General features: G+C 34.7%; 1 pseudogene; it reads left to right on the plus strand.

Annotated features, from left to right (window-relative positions):
- Positions 1-22,193, plus strand: part of LOC120883660 (tRNA (32-2'-O)-methyltransferase regulator THADA-like) — a 71,920-nt pseudogene that overhangs the window by 21,954 nt on the left and 27,773 nt on the right.

Consider the following 22,193-nt stretch of genomic DNA (forward strand, 5'->3'; position numbering starts at 1 on the left):
TAGTAGAGTGCTTGCCTTGTATACACAAAGCCCTGTGCTCAATCCCCAGCACCACAAAAAAAAAAAAGAAAAAAGAAAAAGAAAGTAGGATCATTTCTACACTTACAGCAATTAAAGGATAATAAGTCAATACAATGAACAATCTCCTGGAATGAGTAGGTCACTAGAAACATAAAAAATTCTGACTTAGGAAGAAATAGTAATTTGAACAAACCTATGACAAGAGATTGAAATAGTTAATCAGAAGCCTACCAACCCATGACTAGAGTAACACCACATCATGTACAACCACAAGAATGGGAAGATATACTCCATGTATGTATGATATGTCAAAATACACGCTACTGTCATGTGTAACTAAAAAGAACAACAACAAGAAGAAGAAGCCTGCCAGCAAAGAAAAGTCCAAGCCAAGAGGCTTCCCTGGTGAATTCTACCAAACATTTATAACACCAGTCCCAACTAACCTCTCACAAAATTAGAGAGTGATCACCTCCTAACTCATTCTGTGAGGCTCTCCTTACCCTGATACCAAAGCTGAACAAAGATACTGAAAGAAAACTGCAGACCAATATCCCTGTGAATACAGAAGGAAAATTCTCAGCAAAACACTACTAAACACAACAGTGTGTTAAAAATATTGTATACTATGACCAAGTGGAATTTATCCCAGGAATATTGGGGGTGAATATAAAAATAATAAGATGTAAGAATATGCCCTATTAAAATAAACCTCAAATAAAGATAAACATAAAAATAACATTATTCTGTATCATTTCATTCTAAAATACAGTAGGACTTTGGATTCTAGGTCAAGTTTTTAAAAAATTAAAAAATGTTTTATTGCTGCATATTATTTATACAGAATGAAGGATTTCATTGTGGCATACTAGATCAAGAAGTTTTATGAAGATTTTTCAAAAGATATGTTCCTAAATTTATTTGGTTTTATTTATTTTTTAAAAATTACTTAGAAATCTTTTATAGGATACCTTTTGAAAAACAATGAAATTGTTTTAAATTTCCTTATAAAGCTTATTTCCTATTTGGAAAACCAATTTTTTTAATTTTGTCATATGAAGAAATGAATTAATGGAAAAGTGTTTTTATGCTAGTGTGGCAAAGTATGAAATAAAGTAGTATCGTGAGTGAAGTATGAAGTGTGGATTTTTGAACTAATTTTCTATAAATTCGATAACTTCAGAAGGTTGTTTTCCTTTTTCTTAAATTCATTTTAACTTTTTTAAAAAAATTTAAATTTAAATTTTAAATTCATTTTAACATTTTTTTTCAGGTAGAGGCCAAAGAGTGTATCAGCTGAGCCATGATATTGATGTTGATCATTTCCAAATACTAATAGAATGTTTTACCAGTACTTTCGAAGACGTGAAAACTATAGCATTTGATCTTCTGATGAAATTATCAATAGCAGCTGTACAATTTCAGGTATTTGGACTTTTCCTATGGAAATGTAAATATGATATAGGCATGAAAATCTACTATTTTAGCATAGGTAACACAGTCTGAGAATTATCTTGATTCTTTGTGTCTGTCCTCTTATGTCTTTTGACTGTTTCTTTCAGTCATTAATGTCTCTTTTATTGTGGGGTAGAAATATTGCAAAAGAGAAAGTCCAAATCAGTGAGCCTGGTTTCTTCTTTTTCTTTTTAAATTGCTTTGTTCAAAGGAGTAGCATAGGAAGCAGTAGGTTTTATTATTTATAAGATTACTAGTAGATTTCAGTTAACGATAGTCTCCCCAGTTCACATGGCCACGTAATATTTGATCAAAACATGTCACTTACAGTAACTTGAGTTTTCTAAGTTAATCTTCGTATTCCTGGGAAGCTGAATGTACATAGGGTAGAGAACATGCTTCTGGTCTTCCAATAAGCAATAGCTAAACAGAGACTGAAACTCAAAAAGAGTATTTGAGGTTAGCAACTATTCTCTCCCAAGTGTTCTGCTCTGACTCTGGCCTCAGCCCTAGCCTCTGCCTAGCTCAAGCCCCTGCTCTTCCTGTCTTGGAGTAGGAGCCAAATATGGGCTTCAGAGTGAAGGCAGTGAAGGTACAGCATGGGGTGGGTCTGCAAGAATCCCCTCACTAGGCTTTTCACTTTGTACTTGAGGTGTATTCTGGGGCTGTCTGTTGGGGTTATCAGAAGAGTACTGGCTCTAGAGTTTTGCTATAGCTCTCTGTTAGAGTACTGTAGAGATCAAGGTTGCCTGCTGCTGAGCTCTGCATGGTCAGGGCCTTAAGCTGTATTTAGGGCTTGCCAGCTTGTAGGTGTAGTGGTATTGTGTAGGAGCACATACCAGAAAGCACAGTGTTTGTTTCTGTGGCTTTTATGGCATTGTAAGATCTCAGGGTATCTTTTCTGATTTGGATCCAAATTGGGAATTTCTCTCTAGTGTCTACCTGTGCCTGTGATCTTCCAGGTGCCCTGGTAAATAGAAGGTTCTTTGGTGCTTAGTTTGCTAACTCTTGTACCCAATAGAGTTTTAATATAAGAGACTCTTCCTCCCTTAGCTCCTATTCCCTTACCATTCATTACTTGTAGCTTTGTATCACATATAAGGCTATGCTTCCTTTCTGGCAAAAAATTTGAGAGTTTTTGGAGTGAAGAAGGTATATTGTAGCACATATGTAAAAGACCTGATTCTTAGATAAGCTATGCAGGGCTTTAGGGAGCCTCTACATCTCTAATTTGGTAAAAACACACTTGGTTATAAAGACACTAATGTAAACTTCAGAAAATTTGGTGCCACATGTGGCTTGCTGAAGGCTTTTGCTTATTCTCTCTGGTCTGGCTTGCCTGTTGGTAAACTGGTCATTTGAATAGGTGTTCAAGATTTTTAAAAATGTTAACTAAGTACCCTATATTTAATACATATTTGTGATGACATATCTTTCTAAATATGTCTTTACCACTCACTTGGTTTACTGCCCTTCTTTCTGTGGAGCTTAGGTCTTCATGTTGTATTTTGATGGATCTAAGATGGTAGAGCAAAGATATTTAGATTTCAAAGTCTATTTATTCGTTTTTTTAAACTAATTGCCTAATAATACTATTCAAGGATACTATCAGTTGTCAAAATGTTTTAGGTGCTTAATTGTTACTTTTTATATATATTTAAATTTGAGTTGGTTTTTTTAGGAAGTACTGGTGACTGAACCCAAGGGTGCTCCACCATTGAGCTAATCCCTAGCCCTTTTATTTATTCAGAGACAGGGTTTTATTGAGTTGCCCAGGCTGGCTTCAAACCTGTGCTCCTCCTGCCTCAGCTTCCTGAGTTTCTAGAATTACAGGTGTGCACTACTACACCTGGATGGCCACTATTTTTTAAGTTTAGGTCATAGAAAATTAAACATATAAAATGACAAAGAACTTAAACTGATAATCAAATCAGCACATTAGATATCTACTATTTTGAAATTATAAGACATCTTTAAATATCTATAATAAGCCTAAAAATTGAGGTTCTAAAATATTTCCCCATGTACTAGACAATTATGGAATAATCCTAGTAGAATCAGTATAGTATTGAGAATTCAACCCCTGATTTCCAGTGTGGTGAGCACATGGCCTTTCAGCTGTTGAATTAGAACTGGGACCCATGACTCCTGTTGTCCATCCAGGGCCTTCCATGACTATTACAGTGAACCATTCTTTGTTCTGGCTTCTTTAGACTATGTGAGTAGATATTTATAGGAGATCTAGGTGTGGGAGCTCAGATGCAGATTTGTGAGGCTGATCTGATTACTTCATTTCCCACTTGTGGAATTTCACAATGAATAACCTCCCCGTAGCTTTGTAATTTTCTGCATTGAACTACCTGTATGGGAAAGGGGATGGAGAAGAAGGGCAGACATATAATTTGGCCAGGTAAAACATAAACTGTGAGGAAAAAGATTACATTCTATAGAAACAACAAAGGTGATTTGACTGTAGCCATAGTGAATTTCTATAGGAAAAAGTACACATTTGCTGAAGAAAGACTTCAGTTTTAAAAAAATGATAGCTGCTGGCCGTGGTGGCACACGCTTGTAATTCTAGCTGCTCAAAAGGCTGAGGCAGGAGGATCACAAGTTCAAAGCCAGCCTCAGCAAAAGTGAGGTGTGAACCAACTCAATGAGACCCTGTCTCTAAATAAAATACAAAATAGGGCTGGGCATGTACCTCAGTGGTTGAGTGCCTTTGATTTCAATCCCTTGTACCTAAATAAATAAATAAATGAATAAATGATAACTTATAGTGTTGAATTTTCCAATTGCAAGCATTTTAAGCATCTTCATCTCTGAACTAATAATAATTATCATCAATTGCTATAAAAAAACTAACATATTCAGGAAGAAAATAAATTAATCTTCATACTGAGTTAGTTATATGGTAGGCTGTGGTTTTTATTATGTGTTATTCCATCAAATCTTGGAACTCTTCCGTGGCAGTGACTGAGACTGTACTTCATTCTAGGATTCTGAGAAACTGCAAGGCTTTTTCCAGGCAGCTCTGGAGCTCAGCACAAGACAAAACCCTATGACTGTGTAACAGCCTCCTACCTGCTGAGATTTTTAATCTATCAGGATGCTCTGCCCTGGTCCCTTTCTGTGGCTACACCCCAGCAGGACCCATGTGGTGATGGAGAAAAATCTGCTGCCATGGTGGAAAGGAACACACTGATGGGTTTGTATTGAGGAAATGACCTTTTGCTCCTTTTTTGTTGTTGTTAATCAAAACCATTATCTTATTCTCTCACCATTCATTGGTTAGATTCTCTCATGGTTAAACATTTACTCATGTTATTTTTTTATTATTTTTTAAAGATTTATTTTTTAGATGTAGGTGGACACAATACCTTTATTTTATTTTTATGTAGTGCTAAGGCTCGAACCCAGTGCCTCACGCATACTAGGCAAGTGCTCTGCCTCTGAGCCACAACTCCAGCTTTACTTGTGGTTTTTTTTTATTTAAGAGTTTACCAGCATATAAATGCCTGCAGTTCCTTTTTTTGTGAATAAACAGTGAACTCAGCTATAATATTTGTTTCTAAACAGAGAATTTTTGTTAAATAAATTGATATACAAATGTCCATTAATAAAGTACTTTTTAAAAAAATATTTTTTACATGTTGATGAACCTTTATTTTATTCATTTATATATATGCAGTGCTGAGAATCGAACCCAGTGCCTCACACATGCTAGGCAAGCACTCTGCCTCTGAGCCACAACCCCAGCCCTAATAAAGTACTTTTTAAAAGAAGACCTGTTTCTCTATAGAATGTCTGCTCTTTTATTCTGCAGAAATTTTACCACATTTAGAAAGATCAGCTTCATTATTTCTATAATGAAGAGTACTTGAGGTTAGCAACTATTCTCTCCTAAGTGTTCTGCTCGGACTCTGGCCTCAGCCCTAGCCTCCACCTAGCTCAAGCCCCTGCTCTTCCTGTCTTTCTTTTTGTTTTGCACTTTGCCTCTGAGCCACAACCCCAGCCCTAATAAAGTACTTTTTAAAAGAGGACCTGTTTCTCTATCGAATGTCTACTCTTTTATTCTGCAGAAATTTTACCACATTATAGACAGATCAACTTCATTATTTCTATACAGAGCAGAGTTCCCTTATCTGTTGGAGTTTATGTTCTGATTGACTGTCATGCTCCCTTCCCTTTTTTATTTTTATATAGCCTGTTCTAAAATCTTGGCTCAGAAATGGGTTAGGTTTAGTGGTTTTCTGCAAATATTTGTTTGGGATTCATAGTCTTAATTTTATGCTAGTAAATATTTATTTTGGAATTGTAGTGGGTATATGAATAGATACAAATATATATATTTTAGTACCAGGGATTGAACCAGGTTAAGCACTTTAACCACTGAGTCCCCTTTTATATTTCATTAGAGACAGGATCTTTACTGAGTTGCTGAGGCTGGGTTTGAGCTCACCATCCCTCCTGTCTCGGCCTGCTGAGCTGCTGGGATTATAGGCATGGGCCACAGTGCCTGGCTAGATACAAATTTTTGCAACTCAGATATAGGTCAGAAATAGAAAGAAAGTTGCAAATTATTTTTCTCAAGATGATAAAAAAGGCCATGATGAAACCTGTAGTGGGAGAAAAGTAGGAGGTATAGGTAGTTCTGGTGGGAATGTGGCCTTTAAGTCTCCAGAGAGATGACAGAATCATAGAAGATGACATTTGCCCACTTTAGTTGCTTCAGGGCTAGGTTCAAAAGGAGACCCTGGAAGAGGACTGCAATTGGGGTGTGCTGGGGAGTGCATGAGTCACAGAAAGCCTTTTAAGATATTTTATTTTTTATTTTTTTATTATTTAAAATATTTATTTTTTAGTTGTTGTTGGACACAATACCTTTATTTTGTTTTCTTTTACTTATTTTTATGTGGTGCTGAGAATCGAACCCAGGGCCCTGCATGTGCTAGGCATGTGCTCTACCGCTGAGCCATAACCCCAGCCTAAGATATTTTAGAACTTCATTTCAGACATGCAAATAACACTTGAGTAAATAAGGTTTAAGTAACAGAAATAGAAAAGCTTCATAAATTTTGTTCACTAGTTAGGTGACGACAGCTTAAGAAGTAGAAGAGGGGTAGAGGTAGAGCTCAGTGGTAGAGAATGTGCTTAGCCTGCCTAAGGCCAGGTTTGATCTCAGAATAACAAAACAAAACAAAATAACAATAGTAAAAATCCTCCCAAAACAAACAAAAAAACAACTCCTCAGTTTTTTAGCTGGATGCAGTGGCCCATACCTGGGATCCCAGCTTCTCTGGAGGCTGAGGCAAGAGGATCCCTGTCTTGAGCAACACAGGGAGACATCCATCTCCTAAAAAAAAAGAAAGAAAAGAAAAAGAAGAAGCCTCTTCTTTATTCTACTTAATCTTTCATTTTGTTTTCTTTTTTAATTTACCACCAATGTATTGTCATAAATTTGGTTTCACATAATTTTGAAAGCATTGTATATGTTATACAGATTTATCACAATTTATTAATCTATTGTCCGGTTTCAGAGAAGCAACAAATGAGCATAACACACTTGGTTGAATCATCATGATAGCAATCTAAGTCTTCATATTTCCCATAGTACCTAAAATAAAAGTAGAAATACTATATGTATGTTGGGGGTTAGGAGTAGGGACACAAACCTTTATTCCTTAACAGACATTTACCTAGAGAAATGAAAACATGCCCAAATAAAAATTGTACAGGAATGTTCATAGCAGAATTATTTATAGTAGCCAAAAAGTAGAAATAATTCACATGTCTATCAACTGATAAATGGATAAATAAAAATGTATGGCCATACAGTGAACTATTATGCATCCATATGAAATAAAGAATGAAGCATCTGTATATGTGGCAGCGTGAACATGGAAAATGTTATGCTAAGTGAAAGATGCCAATTACGGAAGACCTTTTATTGTGTAATTCCACTTATGTGGTATGTCCAGAATAGCAAAATCTATAGGAACAAAAGGTAGGTTATGATTGCTGAGGGAAGAGGAAGAATAGAGGTGCAGAGAGGAAGAAACTGCAAATAGGTAAAGGTCTTTGAGTGGATAAAAAAATGTTCTAGAATGTGGTATATGCCTATATCTCTGACTATACTAAAAACCATTGACTTGTATGCATTAAATGTGTGAATTGCACAGTGTGTGAAATATGTGTCATGAAAGCTGTTATTAAAAGTTATCTCTTGACCAATTAGCACATGCCACACGGACCTGGGCTTTGATACCCCAGCTAGAGGAGGTTTAGAGTGAATGCATAATGAATCCAGGCAATTAGGGAAGACACTCAGTTCTTTAACTAGTATCTTTAACTTGAAATGGGCAGTGGGCCAGATAACCTTGAAAAATCTCTTTCTGGTTCAAGTATGAAGTTCAGTTGAGTGTTTTTCATGGGTACTGTTTTGCTATCCATAAATTTATAAATGTGTTTTAAAATGGGTATTGTTTTCTCCTTGCTTTTTCTAGTTATCAAGTGCTTGATGGAAAATCTTGAGGAAGAGGTAGCTCAAGCTGAAAATTCCTTGCTTCAGGCAGTGGCATCGTTTCCAATGTATGGGTGAGTTCACTGTATAACAGGAGCCCCGCAGAAGTTACCACTAAAGCAATAACATCCACAGCCGCCTCTCCTCTCAGAAGCACACTTAGGCCCCAGCTTTCACCTCTTATCAGTGTGTCCTGGGAATGGAATGTAGTCTGCTGCCTTAAAGAGAATAGAAAATTAGACTTATAAATCTGTTTATACTTTTTTGTGTTTCAAGTATTTCATATATTACCCAATTTTGAAACACATTCTTTAAACTCTTTTTATGTATCAATTTCCATTATTAATATTTGTTTTTTGCTTTTGATATAAGTGTCCCCAATGTCCTTGTTGCAGCAGCCTGCAGTTGGTGAGTGAGTGGAGACTTTTGGTGGAGAAACTCCTGTCCATGTCCTACAGGCTTTCTGCTGTGGTGTCTCCGGTCATTCAGAGCTCCTCCCCTGAGGGCCTCATCCCCATGGACACTGATTCAGGTCAGCAGACAAAGAGAGCTATAGTGCTGTTGTTTGATTATTATATCATCTGTCTCTCTTCTTTGGTAATCATACCTTTGGAGAGATATAGAAGCTAAGTTGAGAAAATAAGAAAGGCCTGTAGAAGAAGAAAACTAGTAAATATTTATTGATTATGAATATATCAGTGAATGAACAATTACTGAAAGGATAGGAGCCAAGCTTAGTGTCTGGGAGGTCCTACTGTGATATGCATGGGTACTTGAACAAGTCCAAAAAGATTGGCTATTAAAGATGTGCACAAACATAAAAGTGTACCTTTAAAATGAAGTAAATTCATATTTCAGGTTAAAGTTTGTGAATGCATTTTGTAATGCAGATGAGAGCCTTTTATTAGGAAGAGTCTGAGTATATTATGAACACATGCTGTCCATACAATGAAATACCTTGGGATGATATTTAAAGTGGCTTGGAGCAGTGTGTTTTACATGGAAAATGTTGGCTTTTTAAAAAAATAATAATAAGTTCGGTAATGTGTTGGTTCATGATGCTAAGACACATTTATTTAGGTTAATGTTTTAGCTTTCTTTCTTTGTACATGAAAAAAGTAGTCTTTTTTTTTTAAACTTTTGAAAATTATTTATTTTTATGTGGTGCTGGGGATTGAACCCAGTGCCTCACACATGCTAGGTAAGTGTTCTGCCACTGAGCTATAGCCCCAGCCCAAAACATGTAGTCTTATAGCTGATATTTGGATCAGGCAAATATCAGATTATTCTGGATCAAAGGTCTTGAATATTTCAGTTACCTATTGTAGAAAGAGCCTATAGGGTATACTAAAATTCTTTGTGTAGGGAGTTTTAAAATATTTTTGGCTCACAGACTTTTTAAAAATTCTGTCTCATCTTTTGATTGTCTTTATTTTCCCCCTTCTTCCCCATGTTATCTGTCATGCATTCTGAATTTTTTGGAAAAAAACCTCCCAAGAACCATAGAATAAATAAACAGGATTCTTGAAATTTTATTCTGATTTTTTCCTCATCTTTGTATGGTATCTTTTGGGCTAGTGTTACTTTTTCATAGCTATTGAAGTTTGTTTGGGACAAAATTTCAGTGAAGAGACAAATGAACATAACACATTGGTTGTATTTTCATGATAGCAATTTGAATTTTTATATTTCCAACAGTACCTAAAATATAAGTATAAATAATAGATGTATGGCTAATACCTGTTCTTTGATTTGTTCATCTATTCTGCATGATTACCTGTTGGTATTTTTAAAAAGTCAGAGCTTGGGGGCTGAGGTTGTGGCTCAGTGGTGGAGTGCTTGCCTAACATGTGTGAAGTCCTGGGTTGGATTCTCAGCACCACATATAAATAAATAGATAAATAAAATAAAGGTTAATCAACAACTAAAATGTGTATATTAAAAAAAAAAGTCAGAGCTTGGCTAACTTCTTATTACCTAGCCATTCATTTATTTGTTCAGCCCATGTTATTGGAACCTTGGCCATGAACCAGTTTCTGTTCTAGGCACTGGTACTCCGCAGTGTACAAAGTGTTGCGTTCATGGAGCTTACTCCTAATCTAGTGATTGCTCATTGAGTAGAAATGAAATTTAATGAAATACTAGGACTGTAAACCTCACTGAGAAAGCAGTATATTATATGATGTATTTAAAGCCAAATATGGAGTCTTCATGATATTTTTATGAAAGACTGTTTGGTTGTTAATTTTAAAGAATTTTTAACATTTATATTTTTTAATTATATTGCAGATAGGGAAACAAACTCTTAAAATTAATTGAAATTTATTGGACTTCTTTCACATAATAAGCATCATGTTTGAGATACTTTTTTTAACCTTTATTTATTTAATTATTTAAAAAATATTTTTAGTTGTACATGGACACAGTATCTTTATTTTGTTTATTTACTTTTATGTGGTGCTGAGGATGGAACCCAGTGCCTCACACAGGGCAGGCAAGTGCTTTACCACTGAGCCACACCCCAGCACACCTTACCTTTATTTTGCTGAGGATTGAACCCAGCACCTCTTGCATGCTAGGCAAGTGCTCTACTGCTGAGCTACAACCTAAGCCCAGTGTTTGAGATTCTTAAGACAACACAGAAGCAATGTAAATGAAATGGCAGCCTTTGTTCTGTGGATGGTTATGGTTGTATTTTTTATCATATCTTCAGCCCAAATTGCCATGTTTTAAAAGTACACTTAAAGGGGGCTGGGGATGTGGCTCAGTGGTAGAGCATTTGCCTAGCATGCACAAGGCCTCAGATTCAATCCCCAACACTGCACCCCTGCTTAAAAAAAAAAGTCTACTTAAATATCATGAAGACTCTATACAAATAATTTTCACATTACCTACTCTGTCTCTTCTAATAGAGGTTATTATCAGGTGTTGAAAACTACACAATTTTTAGTGCAGGTACCCCCAAGTGAATCTGCATGAGATGTGGAACTGGAGTTTCGTGTCTTTCTTGCAGAGTCAGCAAGCCGCTTACTGGTGATTCTCAAAGAGATTCAGGCACGAGATACTAACGATTACTTCAACCAAGCCAAATACTGAAAGAATGTGATAGTTTTGATTTGGAGGACTTGAATATCAATGTGTCAAATATTGATACTTCTGCAGAAATCAAAGGTAACATATATAAAGTTGGTATGTAATCATTGTTTTTTTTTTTTTTTTTGGTATGGTACTGGGGATTGAACCTATGTCCTCATGCATGCCAGGTAACAGCTTTATCTTTTAGTTTTAGTTTCAGCCCCACGTGATTAAGTAATAGTAAAATACATGGAATGTTTTTTATTTAATAAATGAAGTCTTTCTTTAAAAAAAATTGGTTTTGGAAATGATCTGGTTTTAGGAATGAATTTTATAGACTTTTAAAACCAGAAAATGATGTGTTCCAGTTCAGCATACAAGGTGGTATAGCAGAAGGCTTTTGAGTGCTAAAATCCTCTTGACAGGCCAGGTGCTGTACAAGCAGTGTTGCTCCTTGAATCTGAGTGGGGCAGCAGTCATTTCCTTGCAATGGGGTTCATCTGCTGTGCAAGTTCTTAAAGTAGAACAGCCCTTAATGGAAATAAACTTTAGTACTCATCAAAATGTGAGGTGCTCTGTTTTACTAGGCCACCAGAATTTCAGTCTCTACGGCTTGTTTTTATCATTAGTTGTTACTATTGAATTTTCTGTGATACTATGAAGCACTAGTTTCTTGATTTATTACATATTCTGCATTCTCCACTAGGTGGCGATATGGTTTTACAAAATTGTCTTTGCAATTATATTTTTAAAATTACAAAAACTATTATTATGTGCTTATTGTAATAGTTTCATACAACATAGAGATAAATACAAATTAAAAACAAATTAAAGCTGACTGTTATTACTTCCTTTTCCACTTTCCTGTTTAGTATATGTTCTTTTATACCTATAGTATGTTATTTTTTAATAACATACTATAGGTATATATATTTATATATATATTTATCATTTAAGTTTAGTGGAATTTTTTTTTAAAAACTTGGGATTACAGTATAAATATTATTTTGTTAATTTGTATTTTTAATTTAAAAGTTTATTTTGGATTTTAAAAATGTCAGTACTAAAACACTCCTAAAGGGACTGGGGATGTGGCTCAAGTAGTAGGGCGCTTGCCTGGCATGTGTGCGGCCTGGGTTCGATCCTTAGTACTACATACAAACAAAGATGTTGTGTCCGTCGAAAACTGAAAAATAAATATTGAAATTCTCTCTCTCTCTCTCTCTCTCTCTCTCTCTCTGTCTCAAAAAAAAAAAAAACACTCCTAAAATATTCCTAAAGCAAGAATAAGGTAGTAAATCAGGGTAATTGTAGCTTATTGACCATGGGATTTAAATATATCTTCAAGGAGATTTTGTATTATTCTTTAATTTATTTTTCTTCAGTACTAGAGGTATCAAACCCAGGGGTGCCCTACCATTGTGCTACAACCCCAACCCTTTTTATTTTTATTTGAGACATGGTCTTGCTAAGTTACTGAGCCTTGAAATTATGAGCCTCCTGCCTCAGCCTTCCAAATTGCTGGGATTACAGGTGTGCACCAATGCACCTAGCTTTTTCCTTTGATTTTTCCTTTGGATAGGAAAGAGGGGAGAGGGAAGAGGGCAAAGGGGTAGGAAAGACAGTGGAATGAGACAGACATCATTACCCTAGGTACATGTATGATTGCATAAATGGTGTAACTCTACTGCATACACAACTAGAGAAGCAAAAAATTCTGCTCCATTTGTGTACAATGAATCAAAGAGCTTTCTATTTTCATGTATAACTGATTAGAACTAATAAATAAAAAACAAAAGGAAAGAAAAAATAAAAATGTAAAAATAGAAAATAAAGTTCTATTCTACTCAACTGATATAACAGCCATATTTGCCAAAATAAATAAGAAGTGTAGTTATTAGTCATTCATATAATACTTTATGGATATTAAAGAGGCAAAGAGAATTTGTTTCATTAATTTCCAAAAGTTAAACTTAAGTTTTGAAGGAATGTTTTGTTTTTTAAAAAATTGATTTTGAAAACAACAAATTAAAAAATACTTAGCATGATTTCTCCTCATGGCACATGCTTGACAAATATTAGATTTTTTCTCCTGAATAAATAGAACATATAACAAATTGGTTTGTTTAAATGGATTATTCTTGGGGAAATTATGAACAAGCTTGTTCTAAGAAACCTAGGGTGTGAGTAACCGAGTGTCTAGTGTTGCAATAGTTTTTTTTTTTCCCTTAAGGTAAAGAAGGAAAAACATGTGATGTAACTGCTGAGATGGTGCTGGTGTATTGTTGGAGAAGTATGAAGGAAGTTGCTTTACTTTTAGGCACACTGTGCCAGCTTCTACCTATGCAGTCTATGCCAGAATCTTCTGATGGATTATTAACAGAGGATCAGGTAAGGCTTCAGCAGGTATCATTTTTGATCAAGATGTAAATCACAAGCTTCTATTTATGATCCAACTTTAAAAAAATTTTTGAATTTTTCTTGAATAAAATTTTACAGCTGTCAACTGAAAAATAGTTCACAATAACTTAGGATTTTAGACCTGTAGTACATTTCAAAACTATGGCATTTTAGGAATATTTTTATATAAGCATAGTTTTTAACCTCACTTTTTACTGCAATATTATTATTTTAATTCTCTTTCTCCATTTAACACACATAAACTTAAATTTTAGTTGAAACTCTCTAGTAAAACTCTCCAACTCTCTTAAATTTTGCAGAGGAATACAAAGTAACATATTGGTTGATTATGGATCTTATGTTTCCCACTACTTCAATAATAAAGCTGTAGTCACTTTGGTTTTTTTGGCTGACTTTTATTTTAAGACCACAAAGTTAGTTCACCATCTGGGACTGTTCAAAGGACTTGAGGGCAGTGTTTACAAGAAATTAGTTTACCACAAGCATTTCATTTGGAAATATTTTAGATTTATTAGATTTCTGTTTTTAATTGATTCCCTCTTCCTTTCCATATGGTTTCAACAAATCCATTTCCCACAGTTTTCCAGAAAAGATATATAACACATACTTTCATTTTTAACCTTTTTCAAATAGAGATAATTTTTTCCCCTAGGGTATTACAACATTCAAGAACAAAACAAATATTGTAGTATGCTAATGCTGATTATTTCTGTAATCACCACGTGACTCATTCCATGGAAATAATGCTAATATTTTTATTCTCACACTCTGTGGCTCATGTGCTTGCATCTGGTTAACAGCTGGCCTGTGATGCTGCAAGGCCCCAGGAAGGAGAGAGGCAAAGGTGAACAGTACACTGTGGGCAGCATTATGTTCCTTATTCTCCTCCAAATCAAATAGGTATAAATGCTCTAGAGTTACTTGGAGTGGTTGCTGGTAACTGGCTGTAGCGCCAATGCCAACATCTTTGCTTAGGAATCAGTTATGATTAATGATTACTTCACTGATGTTTACCATCTTGCTATGAAATAAATATGTGCCTTGATTTCTCATCTTCTCTTTACAAGGACAAGTTAAAACATATAGTTTTTGGGGGGTTGTTGGAGAGTATTAAAAATAAATTAAGGGAAACATTTTGTTTCCACTATAACTGAGGCAGACCTGAGAGCTTCCTATGAAAATTATTTTGCTTTGACATCTTTTCTGATGCATCCAAAGTTTTATGCAATGTAAGTGAATTTATGTGGGATAACTATGTAAAAATTCTGAATTAAGATGAAAGAGAAGTTTGTAAAAAAACTCACAGACTAACAATAATAATAATAAAAAGATGGGCTCTTAAAAATCATAGAGTACTTCCAATGGTGATTTGCTTGAATAAAAATAGAATTCTGACTTTTTTTTGTTAAACCTTAGTTTCCATTTGAATGTCCTGCAGTCATTTTTCCAGTGTGTTGTTCTGTGATAACTGTAGTTTTGAGAAGAAACTAATGGCTTAACAAGGGATCAAAAATATACGTGATAATTGTGTTCTAACATTGAAATACTTCTCTCTATGGAAAACTTTATTCTTGATCTTGCTGACTTTAAAGAAATGTCTCAGTTTAGGAGTATTTGGTCCATGAAAATCCAAAGTCATCAAGAAATTAGTTACATGACTGTTTTTAAACAAAAATTTCTACTTCTTTAAAAATATTCTCATGTCCTTAATACCTTTAAGAGTTAAAAATATAAATGACAGAGAAGAATGTAATTTACATTGGAATGGCTGGGCACACCTCAGGTATTGCCTAGTTTATCGCCTAGCTTCCTGGATAGTTGGTGTGTGTCTAGGTTTCTAGCTTGATGTTTTGCTGATACAGACTTTTGCTTGATACATTTTCTTGGTCCTCTTTCCATGGGATATCTGATACCTGTTGCCTACTGATTTTTTAAAGCAACTTCCTCTACCTGGAGTAGCAATACGTTTACATATCTTTTCTGATATTCCTAAAAAGAAGCTTTTGTGCAAATTTTTCATTGCTCTTCCCTCTACTCGTAATTGTTGGCACAGAAATCATGAATAAAAATAATTGCCAACTATTAGAAGAACTTCTACTTTATTTTTATTTTATTTTTTAATATTTATTTTTTAGTTTTAGATGGATACAATATCTTTAATTTATTTTTATGTGGTGCTGAGAATCAAACCCAGTGCTTCATGCAAGCTAGGTGAGCACGCTACCACTTGAGCTACATTCCCAACCCAGAAGAACTTCTACTTTAGATTTGGTTATAACTTGCATAATGCACAGGGCTAACTGGGTTGATATATTCCCTCTAGGTTTTTCATTATGGTTTTAGATTTTTTGAAATGGACTACAAATGAAGTATATGTTTATTAGCATTTGTAAATTTAAAAGTAATTGCCTTTGTATTTTATTTTGCCCAAGATTGATTAGTTTTTAGAATTTGAATTGTGTTGCATGGAAGTTACCTTTTTTAAATTTATTTTTTAAATTTTGAGATAGGCTCTCACTATGTTGCATAGGGTCTCACTAAGTTGCATCAGGCCTCACAAAGTTGTTGAGGCTAACCTTGAACTTGCAATCTTCCTGCCTCAGCCTCTCAGTTTGCTGGGATTATAGGTATGTGGCATCTTGCCTAGCTGAAAGTTATCATTTTTAAGTTTTGAAATGAAGTTGAGCATGAAACCACATCTTTTAGTCACCTATTTATTGGCTACCTTACTATATGGGTATCGTGGGGACAAAAAAAAATAATAATTTGTGGTTTTTCTGACCTTAGAGAGCTTAGAAGGATAATAAGGGGCATAAGACAAGTTCATTAAAAAATTCAGACTAAAGGGCAATGGTTAAAATGGCTCACGATTAAGAATTTGCTAGAAAGCAAAGAATAAACACTCTGGTAAGATATAGGTGAACACCAGAAAACTATGGCCTTTGTTGTTGTTACCCAGGAAAACAATGTTTCAGCTTTGAAGACATCACTGTAGTAGAGAATGTACAGTTGAAAACATTAATTATCTTACTGGAGGATAAACTTTTGTAAAACATCTCATTTAACCAAAGTGGAATTTGAAACTCAACTGTTGACATTCTCAAAGTTATAAGAAGTGACTTTGTTTTGAATTGAGTCTTATTTTTTAAAATACAAATAAAGCCCCAAATGGACATTTCTTGATTGCTGCTGTGCCAGGTACTCGACTAAACACTTATATGCTTAAACTCATTTATTTCTCACAATCATCCTGTGAAGTAGGCTTTAGTTCACCATCTACTGGCTTCAAAGTCTCAGATCTTAACCACTGTATGTGCCCTTGATAGAAGTGTCCCATCTGTACTTAAATCTTCTTGGGTTTATGTATTTATGAATGGAATGAGTCTTGATTTGTCTACTATATTTATTGTATAGGTAAATAGTAAGTTTTAAAAAGTGAGTTTACATTTGACTTTTGTTGGTGTTATATTCTAGATGAACATTTAGCATCCCTGATTTGTCTGGTGGTAAATTGTAGATATCTGAAGACATAGCATGTAGCTGTCTTTCCCTATGGCAATTTACATGCTATAAATGCAAAAAGCATATTAATTTGCCTGCAGAAATAAGTTTATAAAAAGTTAGAAGCAGGATATGCTAAATTAAAAGACAGTCACTTGAATTTAATTTAATTTTATTTTATTTTAAAAAAATTTTTAAAGTTTTATTTTAGTTGTAGGTGGAAACAATACCTTTTTTTTTTTTTTAATTTATGTGGTGCTGAGGATCGAACCCAGGGCCCCAAACATGAGAGGCGAGCGCTCTACTGCTGAGCGCCAGCCCCAGCCCCTTGAATTTAATAATAAATAAAAGAAATCATTGCCATTTGTTCTGCATTTTTAGCGTAATTCTTTTTTTACAACCCTGAGATGTATGCTATTTATATAAAAATATTTTGCAAATACATCATTCAGAAAGAAGGCATTTATGGATTTTTTTTAAGCCAGGTGTGCTCTACCACTGAACTATTCTCCCCTCCCCCACTTTTTTTCTTGTATTTTGAGACAAGGTCTTCCTAAGTTTCTGAGGCTATTCTCAAACTTGAGAGACCCTCCTGCCTTAGCCTCCCGAGTGGCTGTGATGAGAGGTGTGTGCCATTACAGGCTTTTATGAACTTTAAATAGGAACTCAGTGGCACCTAATAAAAGACAATTGAGTTGGAGTTTTCAGAGAACTTTTTTATTAAGAATTAATTAAAAAATTTTTTTCTTCCTTTTTCTTACTTTTTAAGTGGTTTAAATAAAATTTGTTCTCCAGTCTGAATATCTGCTGGGAGATGTCTGGAGGGCCCTTCTATGTCTGCTCATAGACCACATTACTCACTACTCCATCCCAATAGTTGGGTTCATCTCTTCCTTGCATCCCCATCATCCACTGTTTTGTAGCATGAAACCTCTAGGTCATTCATTCAGGTCTTCTAGCCTTAGCTTTGTTTATGTTGCATCCATTTAGATAAAAAGACCTAGCTCAGTGTCTAACAGGTGCTTAGAAAATGTTTATTCATTCATTCTAGCCTCCCAGCCTCTTCTCATGTCAGTTATGCCTTTCCATTTTGGTCCACCCAAATGTGTATATCCTGTTCAAGGTCTAGACATGAAGCCTTTTCTAATTCTAGTGCAGAAGGATCTTTGATTTCTTAGAACTGGGTACCTCTCTGCATATTGATTTTTCCTCTGCCAATCCGAACTGAAAGCCTACTGAAGACAGACATTTGTTTTTATCTTCTTTATCTACCCCAGCCATTAAGCTGCTAAGCATTTTGCAGGGTTCCAAAGAAGTACTTGTTTTCTGATTAACAGTAGTTTTATATATCCTACAAAAGCAAAAAATTCATAATAAGCTTGGTTATTATCTGTGTGTGTTTCTTGGGAGATGAAGAGCAGAATAAAATGAGGAAAGACTCTATTTCACCTTTTTCTTTAAAATGTCATTCTGATTTCTGAGGCCAGGATTAACTAAGGCAGAGGTCCAATCTTAAGAAGACTGGTCACCCTACTAAGGTCTTTATTATATGCCTTTTGGTTTAGGTCCCTTTGGAGGAAGTTAGGATAAAGGAAGCAATGAAAGTGGATTTACTGCTTAAGGAGATTGCAAATCATTACTGAGTCCACAAAGAAGCACTTTTCTAATAATATTATGTTTTCCTGAAGTATGTTTTAATATCTGTGACATTTTGGGAAACAGAATTAACTAAGAAAGAAAGAAACTATCTCTATGATTTCCTGTTTTAATTTTCTCTGATTTGAAACACCATAGAAATCTTTTATTTCTCTAATAATAGAAATGGTGGATGTGATGAGTTAGCTAACTGGTGTTTCTTCTGGTCCCCGTTTGGTAGGATTAGATATTGAGCTTCAGATCTATTTTGAGGATGGAATATAGATTTAAGTCTTGATAATTTTGTTCAAAATATCTTCTGCAATTACTGTTTTGAAGATGAAATAAGATCTATTTTGTGGCCTTTAGCCTCATATAATGTGACCTTTAAAAATATTAAAGGAGTAACATTGAGATATGAGGTGAATCATTAGATGTTTATAGGAAAGCTTTAACTGAAGAACATGATATATTAATCTTTGGGATCTGAAAGTGTTAGAACTTTAAAAATTTAACTTTATACTGCTTTTCTGGATCTTTGTTGGCCTCGTTTCTGAGTCTTCTTTCTCTAATGACATCACTTGTTAGGTCATAATAATCAGGTAACACTATGAGCGTGGATACTTTCCCTCTGTTTAGAACCCCAGAAGGCTTATGTCAAACCAAATTAGATTATAGGTTATGGGCTGGTTCAGAACTTGGCAATTTATTCATTCTAACAGAACAACTTATGAGGTAAGTTCTGTTACAATCCCTAAAGTGTAGATGAGGAAATTGAGACACTGCCTGTGGTCACTTTTTTATTCCTTGTGCCTCCTATCACCTCTGATACATGCAGAACACTAATCTAGTCACTCTGCTGACATGAAGGCTGTTTCAGGGTAAGTAGATTAAAGTATCCTGGGATGACTTGCCTTCCACTCTACTGAGATCTGTGGAGATGTGGATCAAGAGATAGCTGATAACAGCTTTGGTTCTGAGTTTTTTGCAAAACCTGGGTTTTCTAAATCCAGTAGCCACCAGATATAATGGTATAAAGCCCAATCAAACTAACCAGTTTAACATCATAAGAACCAAAGCCACAATCACAACTAATTGTTACATGTGTTTTCTTTAAATAATCAGTTTAAAATTTGTTTGATTTTGCATGGGGAATCTGAATCACAGTGATAACTGTTGATTTTTTTAGTATATCCTTTGTACTAAATCTTATGTTGCCATTAACAGCGTATCACTGGAAGGCATTTATTGGGGGTTATTGTTTACTGAGTGTATTGTTTCAGTTTGGGAAGGTGAAAAAATTCTATAGTTGAATGATTTTGAGGGTTTGGTTATACAACATGTTCCTGACATGTACTTAATGCCACTGAATTGTAATTGAAATTAATAAATAATTAGTAATTTAATTAACAATTAAAATGGTTAAAATGGTAAGATTTTTATGGATGTAAGAGAGGGAAAAAAACTTTTATAGAAAGCATGATTATTTTATCCAGGCCTACGTATGTGAGTGCTGTTGTTTGGTGTATTTTATATTGGTGTTGAATGACAGGAGCACACTGTGAAGTTTGTGACTCTGGCATAGGAAGGCAGTTCTAGTGTGGCACTTAAAGATGGCTGACTCTGGAATCAGACTGCCTGGTTGTGTGTCCTGGCTCCACCACTTACTTGCCATGTGACCTTGGGAAGCTACTTACCTTTTCTGGACTTCAGTTTCCCCATTGTGGAGTAGAGATAATAATTGTACTGGGCCTGGGGTTGTGGCTCAGTGGTAGAATGCTCGCCTAGTGTGGATGAGGCACTGGGTTCAATCCTTAGCATCATATAAAAATAAATAAATAAAAATAAAGGCATTGTGTCCACTAACAACTAAAAAAATATTTTATAAAATGTACTTATTTCCTGGAATGTGAGGATTAAATGAGATAATAATAAAAATGCTTAAAGCATCATCTGTCACACAGTAAGTGTTAAGTGGATGGACATCTAGGAGTAGGTTCTAAGTTATATTACTTATATACATATAAATGTAAGCATAAATTGAATGTTTTTTTAATTTTTTTTAAGGTAAAAGAAATAGGAGATTACTTTAAACAACACCTTTTACAATCCAGGCACAGAGGAGCATATGAACTGGCTTACACTGGTTTTGTGAAACTAACTGAAATACTAAACAGGTAAAACAAATATCCTTTTGTGTAGGTTTTTAAAAGACTAAACGTATAAACCATGTGCTTGGAGTATAATTTAGTTTTGTCTTTTGATGTTGAAAAGAATAAAGACTTAGTTGGCTACAAAACTCTTGGAAGGAATGGTTTTCTTAGGTCTCATTGTGTGATTTACTGCAGATGATTGAGTGAAATGTCCATACCAAGTTGCTCTCTCATTGAAAGGTGATTTGAAGTCAACTCAAAAGTTTTTGCTAAAAATAGCTTTGAAATTACTATTTTTTTTCATTGAACAAAATGAATGTTTTGTCTGTTTGAAAATTACTTGGCATTTGGAATAAAATAAGCCCTGGAGTTTTGCATTTGTATGTATTACAGACAGAAAAAAACACTTAAGGATTTTGTCTTTTTCTTCATAATTTTGTTTTATAGAAAATTAAAAGGAGCAAAAAGAAGATTATTTCACATTACCTAGAAAAATACTTAGGCATATTTCATATGTTTAACCAAATGTGTATTTTTGACATAGGTGTTGGTAGTTTCATTCATTCATATAATAGATTTCCTCCGAAGAGCTTGTGAGGAAACCTTAAATTACTTAATGAATAAGTGTTCATGGCAAGTGTTCTCTAAATAAAAGGTAGTATTTTCCAGGAAATCATTTCATTGGCCTAGAAACTTTTTGAAATAAAGCAGAGTTCTGCCAGCCTTGTAGCTTCAGCAAACATTTTATTTTGGGCTGTTAAGACATCTACTCCGGGGCTGGGGATGTGGCTCAAGCGGTAGCGCGCTCGCCTGGCATGCATGCGGCCCGGGTTCAATCCTCAGCACCACATACCAACAAAGATGTTGTGTCCGCCGAGAACTAAAAAATAAATGTTAAAAATTCTCTCTCTCTCTCTCTCACTCTCTCTCTCCTCTCTCACTCTCTCTTTTAAAAAAAAGACATCTACTCCTTGAATATTTTTAAAACTTTTCTTTCACACTCCTGGTGAAAACATTTATAAAACATCTTGGCAGTTATGGACTGCACAGAATATCTTTAAATAATCCTTTTAAAATGTCCCTGACATTAAACTGCTGATCTTGAAAATATTTTGTTATCTTTTAAACTTTTGTTTTCAGTGTAGATATGACTTATGAATATTTTTTCTCACAATGCAACATTTTCCATTCCTTCAAATCAGCTGACCAATACATATTGAATGTTAGCTGTGTGCTTGGTATTGTTTTTATTTTGGAGAATATACTACTTATTTATAAGACATGGTTTCTGTTAAGAATTTATGGTTTCATTTGGGAAATAAGCATGGATGAAGTTCACAATGTTTAAAAAAAGGTGTGCCCTGGGTACCAACTGGTTAGAACAGACACTGGATAATAGGCATCAAGCA

Source organism: Ictidomys tridecemlineatus, unplaced genomic scaffold (assembly GCF_052094955.1).
Source record: "Ictidomys tridecemlineatus isolate mIctTri1 unplaced genomic scaffold, mIctTri1.hap1 Scaffold_50, whole genome shotgun sequence".
In the NCBI taxonomy this organism is placed as follows: domain Eukaryota; kingdom Metazoa; phylum Chordata; class Mammalia; order Rodentia; family Sciuridae; genus Ictidomys; species Ictidomys tridecemlineatus.